Below are 14,873 nucleotides of genomic sequence, written 5' to 3'. Positions count from 1 at the left end.
GCAGAGAGAAACGGCAGTCAGTCCTCATGATCCTGGCTGCAGAGAGAAACGGCAGAGTCAGTGCTAACTTTCTGCAGTTTCATCTCTTCTATTTTCGCTATGGGACAGAAGTCAGTCTCCAGGCAGAAGTATAATAAAAACTGTCAATCAGGATACTGTGGAAACTCATTGCATCTAAAGGAAAGGAAAAGAAACAGCTTGACCCTGAGGGAGGAATGAGAATACATGCTAGACACACTACAGCTTGAAGAGGGGTAGGAGCACCTTGGAAAGCCATACACTAGAGGCTAAGTGATACAGTGTCTACCAAGCCTAATGTTTAATCGGAACCTCAGAGAATTTGGCCCTGGTCCTCCACTAGGCTACGAAGCACCAAGTGAAAAATAATAGAGAATACAATTAGGAGAGCTACAAGAAACAGATTCTCTCTTGGGCACATTGGAAATATTCAAAGTCAAGAAGGAAGCAGACACTGAGAAAATAACCTCTGGAAAATTTGCTCACATTCTAAGTGCAAGGAATCTCTAAAGGAATTTCAAGCCCACGGTGCACTGAGGGTAACCAAAATAGCAATCAAACCTGGGGAGGAGGAAAGCAAGATGGGGAAACAGAAGGCTCCGTCGACCATCCCTACCACAAGGACACCAATTTAGCAGCTATCTACACACCAAAAAAGCACCTTCATGGGAACCAAAACTCAGGTGAGCACTAACAGTACCTGACTTTAACTTAATATCACTGAAAGAGGCACTGAAGAGGTAGAAAAAGGAATCCCGAATCACCAACACCACCCACACCCCACTTCCAGCAGTGGCAGTGTGGTGCAGAGAGCATTTCAGTTCTCTGGGGAAGGAAGAGCACAGCAATTGTGAGGCATTGAATTCATTGCCACCCTATTATAGCAGAAAGAGAAACCAGACCAAATTTGCTGACACCCACCTACAGAGGGAGCATTTAAAGCATCCCTAACTTGTTAATGATCGCCATTCTAACTGACATGAGATGGCATCTCAGGATACAACAGATGCTGAAGAGGATGTGGAGAAACAGGAATGCTTTTACATTGTTGGTGGGAGTGTAAATTAGTTCAACCATTGTGGAAGACAGTGTGGCAATTCCTCAAGGATCTAGGACCAGAAATGCCATTTGACCCAGCAATCCCATTACTGGATATATACCTAAAGGATTATAAATCATTCTGCTATAAAGACACATGCACATGCATGTTTATTGTGGCACTGTTCACAATAGCAAAGACTTGGAACCAACACAAATGCCCATCAGTGATAGACTGGATAAAGAAAATGTGGCAGATATACACCATGGAATACTATGCAGCCATAAAAAAAGGATGAGTTTGTGTCCATTGCAGGGACATGGATGAAGCTGGAAACGATCATTCTCAGCAAACTAACATAGGAACAGAAAACCAAACACTGCTTGTTCTCACTCATAAGTGGGAGTTGAACAATGAGAATACATGGACACAGGGAGGGGAACATCACACACTGGGCCTGTCAGAGGTGGGTGGCTAAGGGAGGGATAGCATTAGGAGGAGAAATACCTAATGTAGATGACGAGTTGATGGGTGCAGCAAGCCAACATGGCATAGGTGTACCTATGTAACAAACCTGCACATTCTGCACATGTACCCCAGAGCTTGAATGAATGAATGAATGAATAAATAAAACCAGCCCTAGGGAGAGAGGAATCTCCAGTCCCAGCAGTCCAAACTTGAATTTCTGCAATCCTTACCACTGCGGGATAAAGTGCTCTGTGCTCCTAAATAAACTTGAAAGGCAGTCTAGTCCACAAAGATTACAACACCGAGGCAAGTCCTAGTGCTGAACTGGGCCCGGGCCAGTGGACCTGGGGGCACCGGACCTACTGAGACACCAGCTTGGGTAGCTAAGGGAGTGCTGGTATCACCCTTCCCTAACCCCAGGCTGCACAGCTTACAGTACCACAAAAGACCCCTTCCCTCCACTTGAGGAGAGAAGGAAGAATGGGAAGAACTTTGTCTTGTATCTTGGATAGCAACTCAGACACAACAGAATAGGGCACTGATCAGCGTCCTGAGGCCTCCTTTCCATGCCCTAGCTCCCAGATAACATTACTAGACATGCCCTGGGCCAGAAGGGAACCCACTGCCTTGAAGGAAAGGACCCAGTCCTGGCAGCATGTATTACCTACTAGCTGAAGAATCCTTGGGTCCTGAAAAACCAGCAGCAATATCCTGGTAGTACATCAAGGGCCATGGGTAAGCCTCTGAGATTTGCTGGCTTCAGGTGAAACTCAGCACATTCCCAGCTGTGATGGTTACAGGACAAGACTCCTGCTTTAAAAAAGCAGAGGGAAAAGTACAGAATTTCTCTTGCACCTTAGGTGGCAGCTTGGCCACATAAGGGTAGAGCACCAAGTGGGCTCTTGGGGCCCCCAATTAGAAGACTTGCTCTTGGATGGCATTTCTGGGCCTGCTATGGGCCAGAGGGGAGCCCACTGCCCTGCAGGGTGAGCCTCAGGCCAGGTAGCCTTCACTACAAGCTGACTGAAGAGATCTTGGACCTTAAGGGAACATGGGCAGTAGTCTGGCAGTACTCTCTATGGGCCTGTGGCAGTGGTGGCCCCAGGGTGAGGCTTCTTTGCATTTGGAAAGGGGAAGGAAGAGTGGGAAGGACTGCGTCTAGTGGTGTGAGTGTCATCTCAGCCGCAGTACAGTAGAACACCAGGTGGACTTCTAAGGTTTTTGAATCTAGTCCCTGGCTCCCAGACAGCACCTCTGGACCTACCCAGGACCTGAGGAAACTCACCATCCTGAAGGAAAGGGCACCAACCTGGCTGACTTTGTCACCTGCTGATTGTAGATCCCCAGGGCCTTGAGCAAACATAACTGGTAGCCAGGGAGTGGTTACAGCAGGCCTTGGATGAGACCCAGTGCTGTGCTGGCTTCAGGTCTGACCCAGCAGAGTCATAGCTGGAGTGGCCACAGGGGTGCTTACGTCACTCCACTCCCAGCTTCAGGTGGCTCAGAACAGCGAGAGAGACTCCATTTGTTTGGAAGAAAGGAAGGGAAAAGAACAAGAATCTCTGCCTAATAAACCAGAGAATTCTCCCATATCTTAACTAAGACCATCATGGGGGTACTATTATGAGTCTGCAAGAAATACAGCATTACTGGACTTGGGGTGCCCCCTAAAGCAGAAACAGCTTAGATCACAACACCTAAGTCCTTTTGAATACCTGGAAAGCCTTCCCAAAAAGAACAGGTACAAACATGCCCAGGTAGTAAAGACTATAATAAATACCCAACTCTTCAATGCCCAGACACATTTAAACATCTACAAGTATCAAGACAATCCACGAAAACATGTCCTCACCAAATAAACTAAATAAAGCACAAGAGATCAATCCTGGAAAAACAGAGATATGTGACCATTCAGACACAGAATTCAAAATAGCTGTCTTGAGGAAACTCAAAGAAATTCAAGATAACACAGAGAAGGAATTCAGAATTCTATCAGATAAATTTAACAAAGAGATTGAAATAATTAAAAATAAGCAGAAATTCTGGAGCTGAAAAATGCAATTGACATACTGAAGAATGCACTAGAGTTACTAATTAGCAGAACTGACCAAGGAGATTCAAGAAAGAATCAGTGAGCTTGAAGACAAGTTATTTGAAAATATATCTCCAGAGGATACAAAATTTAAAAAAAGAATAAAAATCAAGGAAGCACACCTACAAGATCTATTTCCTTGTAGCACACCTACAAGATAATAGCCTCAAAAGGACAAATCTGAGAGTTATTGGCTTCGAAGAGGAGGTAGAGAAAGAGACAGGTAGAAACTTTATTTAGTGGGATAATAACAGAGAACTTTTCAAACCTACAAAAAAGTCACTATCCAAGCACAAGAAGGTTATAGAACACCAAGAAGATTTAACCCAAAGATTACTACAAGGCATTTAATAATCAAACTCTCCAATATCAAGGATAAAGAATAGATCCTAAAAATAGCAAGAGAAAAGAAATAAATAACATATAATGGAGCTTCAATACATCTAGCAGCAGAATTTTCAGTAAAAACCTTAAAGGCCAGAAGAGAGTGGCATGACATACTTAAAGTGCTGAAGGAGGAAAAAAAATATCCTTGGCCAAAATATCCTTCAAACATAAAGGAAAAATAAAGACTTTCCCAGACAAGCAAAAGCTGAGGAATTTCATCATCAGGCCTGTCCTGTAAGAAATGCTAAAGGGAGTATTTCAATCAGAAAGAAAAGGACATTAATGGGCAATAAGTAATCACCTGAAGGTACAAAACTCACTAGTAATAGTAAGTACACAGAAAAATACAGAATATTATAACACTGTAACTGGGATGGGTAATCTACTCTTATCCTAAGTAGAGAGACTTAATAATGAACCAATCAAAAATAATAACTGTAACAACTCTTCAGGACATAGACAGTACAACAAAATATAAACAGAAACAACAAAAAGTTTTAAAGTGGGGGGACTAAGTTAATGTGTAGAGCAACCTCCGTGTACATCAACAGATGAATGGAAACAAACACCTAGGCATGTAATACTTAAACTGGTGAAAACCAAAAGGAATATATAAGACATATTAAAGAAAGTCCTTCAGGTGGAAAAAAAGAAGGTATCAGTTGGAAATCTAGATCTACACTTAAGAATGGAATAATTTAAGGAAGAATAAAATTCATTTTTTCAGAGTTATAATTGTTCTGAAAAAACAGCTAATTATCTAAAGCAAAACTAATAACAATGTATTGTGTATTAATATTAGTAACAAAAGTAAAAATAAAATATACCAAAATAGCACAACCATATTTTACTGGCAAAAGACTTAAAAACATTTCATAAAATGATTTACAGACAGCAAATAAGTACAGAAAAAATGCATAACAGCAAGAATTATCAGGGAAATACTAATTCAAACCACTAAGAGATAACACTACAAACTCATTAGAATGGCAAAAGAAAAATATTTCAATACCATATGTTGTTGAGAGTGTGGACCAGCAACAGGAATTCTCATTCATTTTTGGTAGGAATGAAAAGTTGTACAACTACCTTTGAAAACAGTCTGGCAAGTTATTATAAAGTTAAACATTCACTTTACTATATGATCCATTAATCCCACACCTAGGTGAACTGAGAACATGTTTGCACAAAAATTTTTATGTGAATGTTTATAGCAGATTAGAAACAGCCAGATGTCCTTCAACAGGCAAATAGATAAACTGTGGTAAATCCATGCAATGGAATCCTACACAGCAATAAAAAGAAACCCACTATCAATTCACACAATAACTTGGATGAATTTTCAATGTATTTTTTAGGGAAAGAAGTCAAATCCAAAAGACTGCATATTGTATTGTTCCACTTATGTCCTGTTCTGGAAGAAACAAACTGTAAGAACACAAAATGAATCAGTGGTTGAGAGAGGTGAGAGTGAATGTTAACTAAAACGGACAGCATGACAGAATTTGGAGAGGGCATGACAGAACTGTTTCTTCGGGTTACTGTGGTAGTGAATATATGACGATGCATCAAAACCCATAGAACTGCATAGAAACTACACAAAAAACAAATTTTACTCTGTACATATTAATCCAAACATCAACCACAATGTTTGGAGGATCTCACTGAAGCAGGTGGGGGAGAAAGGCACTGACCTAAGTAACTCTGGAAAACATTGTTCTGACCAGATATGGCTGAAGAAAAAGGACCGCACACAAAACACTGGGCTCTAGTAAGATCATGAACACAAACGCAAGCATCATAACTAAATTTGAGTGGCAATTTTTGAGTCTCTTGTCAATGGCATAGGATGATATGTTTTTAAAGATTATTTTAGAAATGAATATGCAAAGTCAAATAATTATCACAGTGAGCTCGAGGACAATAAGTCCATGAACCTTGGGGCTTGAGGAATCCCCAGTCACCTTTGTATCTTCTCACGCTAAGACCTAACCTGTTAACACTTCTCTGGCCTTACTGGACGGTGATATAAGTCCTTTGAAGACAAGGTTGTTGCCTTATTTGATTTTCTGCACCCCAAGATCATGGATGGAACCTGGAACATTGTAGACACACAAGAATGGTGCAGAGTAAATGAGATGAAGTGGGCTGTCCAGGATCATACAGCTGGCAACTGGCAGGTCCTGGGAGCCCCTTCCTGCCCCTCACCAGCAGTGGAAGTCACTCTCAGCCCCTACTTCCAAAAGATCTCCCTAGCTCAGCCCTTCAAGGTCTGATCATGATGCTTTGCACTTGGCTACATTTCATTTTATCAATTCGTATTCACACAGGTCCATCTGGCTTCCATGATTGGGCCTTGGCTGGGACATGCCATTTCTTCATCCCTCTCTGGTGGTTTGCTCAGTGCTGAGCCTGTAACTGACTGAATGTCCAGGCCTCCCAGCCAGTGTGGGCCTTGGGGCAGGGTGGGCAGAATGGGGATCACCGCACTGCTTTCTCTTCCCATCTCATTCAACACACTTCCATCAAAGAATCTTAACATCTTGGCGCTGAATAAGAACTCAGAGGTCTGATCTGTGCCCACTTAGTGGAGATGTAGCCCCAAGAGGAGAAGTCACTGTCTTAAAGGCATAGAGTTCACACTGAGTGTGAGGTTAAAATTCAGACCTGCCTTGGGGCCAGCGATGTTATGTGGTGGGCTCTGGGAAGGACTCTGGGGACACAAAGTGAACCAGAGAGGCGATGCCCTTCAGGAAGCCCAACTAAGTGAAGGTGACAGACTCAAGTGCAAAATATTGTAAAATATAATGATTAGTAGGACAGTAGGGTTTACTTATAAGATGAGTAGATTCATCTTATAAGATGCCAAGACTCAGTGGCTGTGTTCAGCCCAACCCAACTACAAGAAGGGGCTGATACTCATCTCAATTTGAGATTCCCAGGACATCTCTGTTCCAACAGGCCTCGATGACCCCCACAACCTGACCTTATCTCACTCCCTATTAGATGGCACCAGCATGGAGCACAGACAATCTCTGGAATCTGCTTGGTAGGACTCCCCTAGAAAGACAACAAAATATTCTTACCCAAGGATAAAAAGCCCTGTCCAAACCACATGGAACAAGGTTTGATTCTACCTTTATAGTCAAGTGTTACCAAAATGTTGCCCCTTATCAAGACTATACAAGCAATGCAGGCCCAAGATTATGATTTGATTACAAAGTTTAGTATATGTTTATCTGTAGGATGTTTTCGTTTTGGCATTTATTTCACGGTATGGGGAGATTTAAAGAGCACCACCAACATTTGTAAGCCTAGGAAAATATCTAAGCACTTCTTATTCATGAAATGGTGCCTGAGAATGGATTGGGGGTTGATGATCTGGTGAAAACCCAGCATATTGTACTGCCCAGCCCCAGTTCTGACTGCACTCCCTGAACCTACTGGAGAAAAGTGCTGTTAATTAGGTGCCATCCCACAGGTGCTAAAGCCACAAGCTTAGGTGTTCAGGGTCTGCACATAAATTAGTCAAAGAAAAGATAAACATTTTGGCAGAATAAGCATATTCTCAGGGGAGAAAGAGACAGAGCGTTGCAGGTTTTGTGTTTTCTAAACTTGTTTTGAAACTATAAACATTTATTTTAGAAAAGAAATGTTTATAAAATGAATGCTGTGAATTGTGAACTCAAGGTATAAAAATTGTTAGCTGAGCATTTTTGTCTCTGAGACTTCGAGAAAAGGGAAGAGTAAATACAAATTATGTCCTCCCCACCACTTGCTCCAGAATGAGAGCAGAAAAATAGGTTTCTAGAAAGGCCCAAGCTGAAAAGACATGGCAGAGGTTAAGATCTGTTCAGTGCTGCCAAGAGAAGGCTGGACACCTAAACTCACACTCAAAGTGGAGATTTCTAGAGAGACACCCAGCAAAAAAGAACACAGTCAGGCTGAGCGAGTCACCAAGGAAGGCTTGATGTGAAAGCATGGCCTCCATGCAGTCTGCAGGATCTACACCTTTCTTGACTGTGAGTCCTTTCCAGCACAGGAAAGGCTGGTTGGAATCCTGGCTACGAAAGTTCTAGTTCTGTATGGCCTCAGACCTGGCTCCCACGGTGACTTACAGTGATTCTTACTTTAAAAGACTCTGCTTTGTGAAACCCTTGATTTACATTAGCAATAAATTAAGATAATCACATCTAACATACTATTCTAGTGTAACTTATCTAATGTAGGTAATCTTATCTAACATATTTGTAATAGCATTCAGTTTAAACATGTAATTAAGCCACATTTTTCAGCACAATTGGCCGGGGATGGAGCTTCAAGGAGGTGCTGGTGGGAGTTAACTCAACAACCAAATCCGTGTTGAGAACAGGGAGGTGACCTAAATGAGGAAGGTGGGTCTGCTGTGAATGACAGGGACATGGACTGCAGGGAGCACACCCCAAGCCCCACTGAAAAGGATCTCAGCTGAGCCCACTGCTGCCATGTGGGAATGCAAGGACTGTGTTCAGACAGCTTCTGATTTTTCAAGAGAAATGGGAAATCTAGATTCTTAGTGATACAATATTGGCATCTAAGTATGTATAGTTTTAAAGTACTTTTCTAGACAAATAGAGCATGTCTTTGGGATATATTTGTCTCAAGGCCTATCATTTTATGATCACATCATCCTGATATATACAGTATGATGCCACAGGAAAGGTAGGAAAGTATATCACACTTTGAGGTCCGTATCTTGTCCTCATTAGCATCATGCTCTCCATTCCTTATTAAAAACTTTTGCCGGTTCCCCACAGACTCTACCAGAAATAGGAAATAGGTTCATCTTGCTGGCCAATGCAAATCAATTCATAGTTGTTATTCAAGGGAGTTCTGCTTGAGAAGGAATCTGGACTCCAGCATGAAGGAGTGCTGGAATTGATTAGTGATGTCTACTATGGCCACATGCTAGGGAGCAGTGTCTTACCACATGCATGTCTTATATCCGCCACTGTGATCTATAAATTTGGTCCACATACCTTAGCAGAGTTTTGATGGTCTTCAAATCTCCATCTGTCTTTCTAACCTCATGCCCTGCTCCCTTCCTCCCACCAACATGCACCTAACACTCAAACTCCCCCTTCCCTCTACTTGAAGAGATCATCATTCCTTACATTCACCTTGCTTTTATAATTCTTGCTCTTATGTTCTCTGATGCCCTCATCATTCTTGTTTGCGTCCTGTGCACCCCTGAAGACACAGCTCAAACATCACCTTCTCCATAAAGTCTTCCCTGTCTCTCCAATCATAACACTCATGTGCCCCCATTTTACTTTTACATTCTACCCGTGTTTACGGGAGCATTTATAAATGTGACCCATTCAAGGTCATAAAACAGGTCTTAATTATCTAAGTGTCTCTGGCACACCTGGCACCACGAAAGTCTCAAAATGTATTTATGGATTAATGGAATGTATTTATTAATGGCGATTTAACTGCTTATGAGGTTTGAATCAATGGCATATCTTGGGCCAAGTCTCCCGAAGTTCAGTTGTCTGAGTGATGATATAGTTTGGCTGTGTCCCCAACCAAATCTCATCTTGAATTGTGGTTCCCATAATCCCCACGTGTCATTGGAGGGACCCAGTGGGAGGCAATTGAATCATTGGGGCAGTTACTCCCATGCTGCTATGCTTGTGATCATAAGGGAGTTGTCACAAGATCTGATGGTTTTATAAGGGGCTTTTTCCCTTTTTGCTTGGCACTTCTCCTTCCTGCCACCATGTGAAGAAGGATTTGTTTGCTTCCCCTTCCACCATTATTGTAAGTTTCCTGAGGCCTCCCCAGCCATGCAGAACTGTGTGTCAATTAAACCTCTTTCCTTTATGAATTACCCAGTCTCAGGTATGTCTTTATTAGCAGTGTGAGAATGGACTATTATAGTGTGGGACTCTCATAGCTTTTGTCATGTCTTCAGATCTTAAACAAGTTTGGTTTCTCACTGGAGAAAGACAGCACATTAAGTTGCTTTGAAATGATAATATGCGGTATTTTATTGGTGATCTATAACATCTGATCTCTTCATCCTTCCATTAACTTGTGGAAGGAGGCTCGCTTGCTAAAGATTTATAACTTTCATAGGTATGACTGGCCACTGTTCTTCAAATTCACACAGTTTGGGAAAGGCCAATTCAGCTCTGCCTACTCAGCTTTGTCCCAAGCAAGAATATACCTGTAATTCTTTGTGATAATGGTATTAGTTTCTAAAGTACATTAAAAATAAATGTATAGATATTAAAAATCTTGAAAGGTATGTCTATGTGCCACCAAGCCTCATTTGATACACCCCCAGTGGCACATGTGCCATGTTTGAAGAAATTCTGAAGAGATGTATTTCCTGAAAGCACACAGTAGGCACAATTGAAAGGCACTGCTGACACATCACAAGTATGACTTATAAATCTCATTTGAAGATGCCATTAAGATACCCATCTTACTGATGACTAAACAGAAGTCCCAGAATGACAGCACCTCCTACTCACTCAAGATCAATATTATAACTCAGTTGAAGAGTCTGATGCTCAATTGTCTTCCCTAAATCACTGTTGGCAACTCCTTATACAGAAGGTGCTTGTTTCAAAACAGATTTCTGGTCACACGAGCCTCCCTTTCCTCTCACGAAATGGTATGAGTTACCTGACTCTCTCTTGTCTTGCAGGAAGATGCAATGCTTATAATATTCTAATAACTGGGTATTTTTAAGGATATGGATCCCCCTGTCCAGCAACCTGGGGTCAGGCTCTTCAGAATAGACTATAAATCCTGCCTTCCACAGAGGTCAGATACCCAGTTAAATGCCACAGCAGGGCTGGGTGTGGTGGCTCACGCCTGTAATCCCAGCACTTTGGGAGGCTAAGGTGGATGAATCAGCTGAGGTCAGGAGTTCAAGACCAGCCAGACTAACATGGTGAAACCCTGTCTCTACTGAAAGTATAAAAATTAGCCGGGCGTGGTGGCACACACCTGTAATCCCTGCTGAGGCTGAGGCAGAAGAATGGCTTGAACCTGGGAGACAGAGGTTGCAGTGAGCCGAGATCGTGTCGCTGCATGCCAGCCTGGGTGACAGAGTGAGACCCTGTCTCAATAAATAAATATAAAGAAATGCCACAGCAGGCAGATGGTCCGGGGCACTTTCAAGGCCCAGAATAGCCTGCAGAACACAGATGAGCAGAGCTTCTTGGGAAGCCAGGTGCTGAGTCTTTGCCTGGATTTTTGTGTACAGAGATTCTGAGTGCCAATTAAAGTGCTGCTCCCTTTACCCAGCAAGTACACAGTTAGCTGTTTCAAAAACAGCCAGAAGAAAATCATTGGGGCAACATAGTCATTTGACACCTTAGCAGAGATAACTCAATCAAAACCTCACTTCCCACTGCCTCTACCACTACCAAAGTTTCCAGGTCAGTCAGGGGCAGAATGCTTGCTGCCTCACACCACACTTCCAACTGCCTTACTTCCTTATAGAGTTCAGTCATCTCAGAAAATACCATACATTTAAAAAGAATAACTAATATTGATAAACTTGACAGTTTAGGGTACTACAAGTATGTTACTTCAGTGGTTACCAAACTGGAGTCAATTGCATACTACCTTTAAGATTGGTATGATATTTACATACCACCTAACATTATTAACATAATTGTCTGAAGTGCTGAGTTTGGAGATGACTTGGCTCTATGAGGAGCTCTGTGGACCCACTCTCCACCAAAACAATCATAATTGGAGAAAATCTGTATTCTTTTAAAAAAACAAACATTTAAAGGAAACTGGTTTAACCATTTAAATGGAAACCATCCTAAGGGCAGACATCAAATAAGGAGTCATCGATTTAAGAAAATCTCTGAAATCTCAGAAAGAAGAGCAAGTGGCATGTGAGCCAGAACCGACTTCTTTCTTCCACACTACCCAGCTGAGAATAACAGAATCTCTATTTCAGACAGATGTGGTCAAAGATGGGGCTCTTACTACCCCCATATACCAGGTATAGCTATGTTATTTCCCAAGGGGAGGCAGACTCCCAACATTCCTCATCTCCACTCTAGCTCCATGTGGCAGAGTCTAAATACCAGGTCAGTGTGACTGAGAGAAAACAGGCTTCCTTCCTCCACCCAGCCCTACTTGCAGGTCAGATGCCCCTCCCCATGCATGGCAAGTTGAGACTACTATGGCCGAATCACCCTCACCTCACCAAATACCCAGCTTACTCACAGGGCATAAGTTCCAATTTGGGAGAGGCAGGCTGAGAAGACTACAGGCTACTGTCCCCACCCAGTACCTTGCTTTTAAAATAAAGGTGTCACCCAGAGTAAAGTGGACCACTGTAGCTGGTATCTCAGATTTTTAAGAGGAAGAGGGGCAGGTCATAAGAACAAAGAGCTCCCAAGTTGTCCCTAAAGGAACTCAGTCATGGACCAGAGTGTGAGGAAGTTCAAACCTAAGGGTATTCTCAAAAATAATGGAGATAGTTATTTTGTAGTCAGCTATTAAAAGGAGACTGGTAGCTGCAGGTGAGCAACTATTAATATATAAACTCAAAGTCAGTTTCCCAGAAAGAATCAGATAAAGAGCTCTCCTGGGGTCTGGACAAACCTCAGAGACGCCTCAAACACTACCCCTCAGAGAGGCCTGAATTTAATGTATCAGACTTTGGAACAGCTTATGCCTTGGGGCATTATTAGAAATAATAGAATGATAAGCTGGAAAGCAGTGGAGCCTAACACCTTGGTATGATACCAACAGAAGTGAATTTAACAGAAATATCATGTAAGAGGCTGGCGTGGTAGCTCACACCTGTAATCCCAGCACTTTGGGAGGCCAAGGAAGGTGGATCACCCGAGGTCGGGAGTTTGAGACCACTCTGACCAAATGGAGAAACCCTGTCTCTACAAAAAATACAAAATTAGTCGGGGGTGGTGGCACACACCTGTAATCCCAGCTACTCGGGAGGCTGAGGCAGGAGAATCGCTTGAACCCAGTAGGTGGAGGTTGCGGTGAGCCAAGATGGCGCCACTGCACTCTAGCCTGGGCAATAAGAGTGAAATTCTGTCTCAAAAAAAAAAAAAAAGAAAGGAAAGAAAAAGAAAGAAAGCAAAAAAAAAAGGCAGTGACAGAGCCCTACTAAAATCCCTGTCATAGCAGGGTGACTATCAACATGCTCAAGGATGTGCCTTCTGAGAAGTGACATAAGGTGCTCACATTGGAAGGGAAATAGATTTTAATTAAATTTATCAGTCAGGTTGCTAAACAAACAAATAAGCAAACAGCAAAAAGCCATGGGCATAGAGATCAGTACCCAGAGTGGTAAAATGTATTATCTGAAATGTCAAGCTTTCAAAAACAATAAAAAATCACAAACATGAAAAGAAATAGTATCTTAGTCAGCTTGGTCTGTTACAACAAAATACCACAGACTGGGTGGTTTAAACAACAGAAATGTATTTCTCATGGTTCTGGAAGATGCGAAGTCTATGATAAAGATGCTAGCAGACTTGGTTATTAGTGGACACCCACTCTCTGGCTTGTAGACGGCAGCTTCTCACTGTGTGCTCACATGGCCATTCCTAATGCATATGGAGAGAAGATGTCTTCCTTCTTTCTCTTCGTATAACAGCACTAATCCCACCGCAGAGTCCCATCCTCACGACTAATCTCAACTTAACTACCTCCCAAAGGCCCCATCTCCAAAAACCATCATGTTGGTCGTTAGGGCTGCAACACATGAATTGGGTAGGGGGACATAAAATTAAGTTCGTAACAGAAAAATGTTACCCACTGAAGGAAACTAAATATTTCATTATTAAAATATATTTTGATGTATTTTTAGATGGCTGTTCAGAGGACCTGAAAACAGAAGTAGCTTTGCAAAGCTGTCTTTTGTGGAGGAGATTTGCATCTGTAGATACTCTGCATTGATAGGGCTTTCTCTGAGGACCCTCTCTTGTGCAGATCTAGGAAATAAGCCTGACAACTTTAAAGGCCTGAAACAAACATTTACTATCTCTTCTCTGAAGACTGCTCCTTGTGGGGTTTCAGCCACATGGCAAGACCACCTTTGCCAGCCAGGCTTCCTCTTCTGCCTCTCCTATGACCTCTTTTGCCATGGTCCAAGCCTCCATTCTTTCTGTAACCTTGAGATGGTATAAAAGTGTCAACCATTAAGCCATTTCTTTGAATTCTTTGTATGACTTCTTTGCACATTAATAAATTTGTATGACTTTTCTCCTATTAATCTGCCTTTTGTCAGCTGATTTTTCAGCAAGTCTTCAGAAGGCAAAGCGGAAGTTTAGCATTGGCCCCTACACCACTCACAGTGGTAAAAAACCAAAACAGGTACCAGATACTGCCTATGAGAGAGCACAGATGTTCAACTTAACAAAGATTTGAAAGCAGCCATTATAAATATTTTTAAACATTGTAGAAATATCTTTAAAGACATAAATATGTTCAGAATTAGCATAAAGAAGTTAAAGAAGGCACTATGACAATGTATCAATAAACAGACAATATCAGAAATTTAAAAAAACACCAAATGAAAATTGCAGAGTTGAAAAGTAGAAAAACTTAAATGAAAAATTTGCTAGATTAGTTCAAAATAGATTTGAGGTGGAAGAAGAAATAAGCAGCAAAACTGAGGATAGATTGATAGAGATTATGCAATCCAAGGAACAAAGGAGAAAAAACAATCAGTAAAAGTGAACAGAGCTTAAGAGAATTGTGGTCATCATTAGGCATCCTGATACAGAAAGATAGGTAGAGAGATGGATAGATAGACAGAGATAGATAGATAGATAGATAGATAGATAGATAGATAGATAGATAGATAGATAGATAGAT

General features: G+C 41.8%; 1 protein-coding gene across 2 annotated transcripts in view; it reads right to left on the bottom strand.

Moving 5' to 3' along the window:
• Positions 1 to 14,873, bottom strand: part of LOC111543621 (transmembrane protein 132B) — a 334,879-nt gene that overhangs the window by 23,956 nt on the left and 296,050 nt on the right. The window contains exon 1 of one of the 2 annotated variants that reach the window (XM_023213759.2): positions 7,896 to 8,071. The exons of the other annotated variant lie outside the window; for it this stretch is intronic. The gene's annotated coding sequence lies outside the window, so the exon portion shown is untranslated. Of the gene's footprint in view, positions 1 to 7,895; positions 8,072 to 14,873 lie in introns of those variants that run through there. 2 annotated transcript variants of the gene reach the window in all.

This window comes from Piliocolobus tephrosceles, chromosome 10 (genome assembly GCF_002776525.5).
Source record: "Piliocolobus tephrosceles isolate RC106 chromosome 10, ASM277652v3, whole genome shotgun sequence".
NCBI classification, from domain to species: domain Eukaryota; kingdom Metazoa; phylum Chordata; class Mammalia; order Primates; family Cercopithecidae; genus Piliocolobus; species Piliocolobus tephrosceles.
Note: the sequence above shows the minus strand (reverse complement) of the source record. Positions and strands in the feature narration are given on the sequence as shown.